Below are 6,585 nucleotides of genomic sequence, written 5' to 3' on the forward strand. Positions count from 1 at the left end.
TTACATCTGTAGCTTTCATAATCTCAGACGCAAACAAAGAATTAACCATTAAAAAAAGTATCAATCTGCACAAGAAATTTATCAAATTTCTCATTATTGCCGATGGAGAATGTAGGTATGCTATTATGTTTTTTACAGCAAGAAATTTCTCATTATATCACACATGTTATTCATGAGTATACACTAAAATAATCGCATACACTGAAATTTTCGCATTCTGATGCATCGTAATGCTGCTCTTTATGTGATATATGGTTTATTCGTACAATATATTGTTAGGTCTGGAGGGTCTCGAATAGGTGTATGGAGGGGGGAGGGGGGGAATACACCTATGGGCTATTTTTCTCCTCTAAAATAGATGGATCTCAAGATAGAGATCAAAACGAAACTTTACAAGTAAACTAAGACACCTGTTAACAGAAAGGAGTTTTGACCAAACAGGGTTGACGACTGATACTGAAAAACTCTTCAGTAAGGAGTTATCAGTTAAGTTACTGGAACTTAACTGATGCATGTAAAGGCTTCAGTCGAGTTTGCTAAAACAGAGATGATATCACTCTTCCTGACTATCAGAGGATAGATCAGTCAGACTGATATCATACGCAGTGGAAATAACTTCGTTTCGTAATAGCCTCGGTTGAGCACCTTGTTAGTCTTAGGTTTCTCTTTGCAGTTAATCAGAATTCAATTTATCAAATGAAAGAACACAAGTAAGAATGTAAAACTGAAAGTTGTAAATAACACAGAGACTTTTACGTGGTTCGAAAAACACTTCCTACATCCACGGTCGGTTGATCAAACCAACAATCCACTTCGCAAGTACTTAATTGGTGCACTGCAAACCGAACCGTGTGCTTGCCAGGTGCACACAACCGTACCACTGAAGATTCCACTCTTCAGTACCAACACTTCACTCGCGTTGGATTTCTCACTCCTAGCACGACCTTGCACTAGGATCTCACGGAGTCAGAGTACCTTCCTGAACTCCTTTACCACTCAAACACTCGATTCTATCTCTCAAAATGAGGTTTGAAAACTTGCCAACTATAGTTCAAAGAACAAGTTATTTGGAGCAAGTTTGACCTAGGCTTCTGGGTAAACAGAGGTTTGCCTAAGGTCTAAGAGAATGTCTGTAATCAGCAGTGACTGATTTTTGACTTTAGAATTCTCTTCTTCGATTCAAGCTTTGGGGAGATTAAGCTTTTGGCTGAGAAACTATTTTGGCAGAGTTTCAGCTTATGTCGTTGAATCGGTGAAAATTGAAGTGATCCTCGAGCGCTATTTATAGGAAAGGTCTTGAATAGATCCGTTGGTGGAGAACGTCTTCAAGATTTCTTCCGTTGGAGAGCTTTTCGAATTTGGGCTGAGGTTTCAATCTCTGAGGTTCCTTGTTTGGTGGGAACGACTATGTTGAAGAGCAGGAGATGTGACGTCTCTGATAAAGTAGCCACCAAATAGGAATGACCTCTGCAGAGATGGATGATCCTGAGATCTCTGCATTTAATGCGACTGTACTTGTGGAGTACGTGGCTTCCTTTGAACGTTGGAAGTTCTGTCCGAGGAAGAATGTTTAACTGATACTTGACTTTAGTATCAGTCCGCTGAGTCCATGCGGCACACATTAAGTAATCAGTTTCAAACTGATTCTTCAACTGATACTTCAGTTGGTATCTTCAGTCTTCAGTCCTTCGTCCTTCAGTCTTCAGAACCGCAAGCTAAACTAGAAACGAACTCTAACACTTGAGTTCAAACAGTTCTAGTCTATTACAATAAAGACCTATGGATTTCGGTATCATCAAAACAAGGATTAGGATATTCCACAAAGTTCCCAACATATGTGATAACGATTCATGCATAAATACATATTTATTCTCATCATTTAACGATTCAGGCCTTATCTGCATCGCTACTAGCTCAACTCAAGAGTTGGGCAGACGCAAATGAGCCTCAAACCTCAACATCTGCAAATGCAAAGGAAAGAATGTTCCAGACATTTTATGGTGCCAAACTACCCAAGGAAATTACCAAAGGTAGTGGCAAGCGTCTGAAGTCAACCTATGAGAAAGAGCTGGAGAAGGCCAAGAAACCAAAGAGACGTTATAGGAAATGTGGATTTTTGGTACGACATGATTCGCGCAATTGTGGAAAAGTAGTTGAGGACGACAACGAAGAGGAAAAGTAATGATATCTCAATTTGAGTTTTGACTTGTTATCTTGAGTTTGATAGTATGTTACATTCAAGATTTTTTTTTCTACTAGAAAGACTACTCAATAACCCAAATTTACTTATGCACATTCTCTAAATGATTAACACAATGCAATGGTATTAAAACTATCCAACAATATGATGATGATGGTTAACTTGGTTGTACACGATGAATAAAAAGTTTAACTTCAAATCTTACACATGTTGTGATAGAAAATATATACATGAAACTATTACAATTAATTTGTTTTCATATTCACGTTGGTTTGCAGGTTATTCATGCGTACACACTAAAATATTCGCGTCCATTGTAATATTCGCATTATGATACACCAGTATACTGTGCTAAGCCCAAATATTCACACAACATTGAATTATATTCACGCAGTTGCTTAATGTGTTATTGACGATTGCATTCAATTCACATACACGTAATGAAATTACGTGAGTCATGTTGAACAAAAATCCATGTTGGTCTTCATATAATATTCGTACTTACTTGCTAAATTTGTTCATATGTTAAATGCATAAAAATATATTATGATATTATGTAATATGGCAATCCACGGCTTCACTCCCATTTTTTGAGGATTTCATTTTTATTTGGAAAACTGAAATTATTCATACGCAATTTTCGATTCAGTGGAACTTATATATTTCGTTCATACATCAATTGATTAATATTCGTTAAAAAACAAGGTTTTAGAAAAAAGTTCATCAAGAGGGTTGAAAATGATGAAAATGTATTAAGGTTTAGAGAGCATAAACTAAAAGCATCCAACTACAAAACTATATAATGTATAACGAAAATGTCATTGTAATGTTAATCGTCAACGGTCTCCTCCTCAACCACCTATTCGAAATTGCGTGAGTCATGTTGAACAAAAATCCATGTTAAACTTTATATATAATAATATTCGTAATTACTTGCTAAATTTGTTCATATGTTAAATGCATAAAAATTCGTACAAACATTATATTATGATTTTATGTAATATGGCAATCCACGGCTTCACTCCCATTTTTTGAGGATTTCATTTTTATTTGGAAAACTGAAATTATTCATACGCAATTTTCAATTCAGTGGAACTTATATATTTCGTTCATACATCAATTGATTAATATTCGTTAAAAAACAAGGTTTTAGAAAAAAAGTTCATCAAGAGGGTTGAAAAGGCTGAAAATGTATTAAGGTTTAGAGAGCAGAAACTAAAAGCATCAAACTACAAAACTATATAATGTATAACGAAAATGTCATTGTAATGTTAATCGTCAACGGTCTCCTCCTCAACCACCTATTCGAAATTGCGTGAGTCATGTTGAACAAAAATACATGTTAAACTTCATATATAATAATATTCGTAATTACTTGCTAAATTTGTTCATATGTTAAATGCATAAAAATTCGTACAAACATTAATTATATTATGATATTATGTAATATGGCAATCCACGGCTTCACTCCTATTTTTTGATGATTTCATTTTTATTTGGAAAACTGAAATTATTCATACGCAATTTTCAATTCAGTGGAACTTATATATTTCGTTCATACATCAATTGATTAATATTCGTTAAAAAACAAGGTTTTAGAAAAAAGTTCATCAAGAGGGTTGAAAATGATGAAAATGTATTAAGGTTTAGAGAGCAGAAACTAAAAGCATCCAACTACAAAACTATATAATGTATAACGAAAATGTCATTGTAATGTTAATCGTCAACGGTCTCCTCCTCAACCACCTATTCGAAATTGCGTGAGTCATGTTGAACAAAAATCCATGTTAAACTTTATATATAATAATATTCGTAATTACTTGCTAAATTTGTTCATATGTTAAATGCATAAAAATTCGTACAAACATTATATTATGATTTTATGTAATATGGCAATCCACGGCTTCACTCCCATTTTTTGAGGATTTCATTTTTATTTGGAAAACTGAAATTATTCATACGCAATTTTCAATTCAGTGGAACTTATATATTTCGTTCATACATCAATTGATTAATATTCGTTAAAAAACAAGGTTTTAGAAAAAAAGTTCATCAAGAGGGTTGAAAAGGCTGAAAATGTATTAAGGTTTAGAGAGCAGAAACTAAAAGCATCAAACTACAAAACTATATAATGTATAACGAAAATGTCATTGTAATGTTAATCGTCAACGGTCTCCTCTCAACCACCTATTCGAAATTGCGTGAGTCATGTTGAACAAAAATCCATGTTAAACTTCATATATAATAATATTCGTAATTACTTGCTAAATTTGTTCATATGTTAAATGCATAAAAATTCGTACAAACATTATATTATGATATTATGTAATATGGCAATCCACGGCTTCACTCCTATTTTTTGATGATTTCATTTTTATTTGGAAAACTGAAATTACTCATTCGCAATTGAACATATTTTCCCTTCTCAGCTAGAGGATCCTCTACGAACATCGAAACCAGATGACTTTCCGTAAGTTTTGTAAAACTGAAAAGCTTCTTCTTCAGAATTGGACAATTGACCCACAAAGGGCTTCAACGATTCATCGCAAACTGGTATAAATAAGTGGTCACCATTTTGTTCACCTTCATTGACAAAAAATAAATAAAAAATAACTACATTAGCAAACGAAACAGGTAAAAGTCTGCTGCATGAAGCGTTAGAAATCGTTAATGAATTAACTGAACATCTGTATGAATATTTTATCATAAGAAAATTTATTATGAAAAGGGATAATTGCGTGAAAATACACAAACTTTGCCAAAAATTCATATTTGACGCGAAGTTATGATTTTATATTTTAATACACCAACTTTCGTTGTTGTCCAAATTTGACACGACTTAATTCTTAAAAATTCAAAAAATAACCCCTTTTTGTAAATAATTATACAAAGACCCACTTATGTTATTATTTGGGACATTTAAATCAAAACAAGATATTTCCTTATGATGTTTTCTTTTAATCTTTGATCCGCGCCTAAAATGGTTTAAAAGAAAACATCATAAGGAAATATCTTGTTTTGGTTTAAATGTCCCAAATTATAACGTAAGTGGGTCTTTGTATAATTATTTACAAAAATGGGTTGTTTTTTGAATTTTTAAGAATTAAGTTGTGTCAAATTTGGACAACAACGAAAGTTGGTGTATTAAAATGTAAAATCCTAACTTCACGTCAAATATGGATTTTTGGCAAAGTATGTGTATTTAGATGCAATTTTCCCTTATGAAAAGTATATCATGAATATTTGATCATGAAAACAATTAAACCTTCTATAATATTAATTGCCTCAATACGTATTACACGTATACTTAAAATCACATAATATACTAACATATTAATCAAAAAATAACTTCAAATTATGAATGAATCAAATTATATTCCCTGCATGAATAAATACAAGTACATTAATGAACTTAAACTCAAAACAGATTATTAATGAAATAATCAAGAAAATACATGAAATAATCGTATTTGCTATTACTATTTGAAAAAGAACAAAAAAACCATTGATATTAAGGTATAGAATTTCAGAAGTATATTATTATATATAATTATACAACTTCATTTTTCAATATCATAATCGCATACATCAACCAATCAAAAAAAAAAAAAAACTATGACGTTACGACTATACCTGGATTCGCCATTAAAAAGTGATGTTGGAGAGATTCAAGGCAGCTACTATAGCGTGAAGTGGATGAATTCTCTTAGGTTTTGGGGCTCTGTTAGAAGACGTGAGCAATTATGGATGATTGAAAAGATATGGACTGTTGTAGGGTTTAAACGTGATCCCACAAATTGTGGGAAGATATTAATTAATGGGATTGTAATTACATTGTTAACCTTATACCATATTCGCTGAATAAATATTAAAATCGCCAAAAGAATTGCTAACCGTTTAAATTAATGAGATTAAGGGTTAAGATTGAGTCTTATTTTATAGGTTAAGAGTGAGTCTTATTTTAGCGCAACCCTATATATATAGGGATGGACCTATGAATTTAATAATTAATACTCCATTCGTTCTATAAGAGTGTATCATATTATCCATTTTTGTTCGTCCCATAAGAGTATATCACTTCTATTTTTGGATGTGTCTCAGTTTCTCCTTTTAACCACAATCACTCATTTCTACATAACCCTACAACCAATTCAACCACAACCACTCATTTCAACTCAACACTTTATCTACTAACTTTTTTCTTAAAACTCGCACCATCTCTTATGTGATACACTCTTAGGGGACGGAGGTAGTATATTTTTATAGTATTTTAATATCTAATATTCAATATATTCTTCTAAATATATAATATACTCCCTTCGTCCCATGAAGCTTGAGAAACTTCTTTTCGGCACGGGTTTTAAGAAATTGGTATTTTGTGTGTT

At 32.4% G+C, this 6,585-nt stretch overlaps 1 long non-coding RNA gene across 1 annotated transcript; it reads right to left on the bottom strand.

The window, feature by feature from the left end:
* Positions 1-4,411: 4,411 nt before the first annotated feature.
* Positions 4,412-5,989, bottom strand: LOC131014272 (uncharacterized). The gene is made up of 2 exons (XR_009098121.1): positions 5,834-5,989; positions 4,412-4,783 (listed from the first exon to the last, which is right to left on the bottom strand). It is a non-coding gene; the product is annotated as an uncharacterized LOC131014272 (long non-coding RNA).
* Between the last annotated feature and the right edge of the window lie 596 nt (positions 5,990-6,585).

This window comes from Salvia miltiorrhiza, chromosome 3 (assembly GCF_028751815.1).
Source record: "Salvia miltiorrhiza cultivar Shanhuang (shh) chromosome 3, IMPLAD_Smil_shh, whole genome shotgun sequence".
NCBI lineage: Eukaryota > Viridiplantae > Streptophyta > Magnoliopsida > Lamiales > Lamiaceae > Salvia > Salvia miltiorrhiza.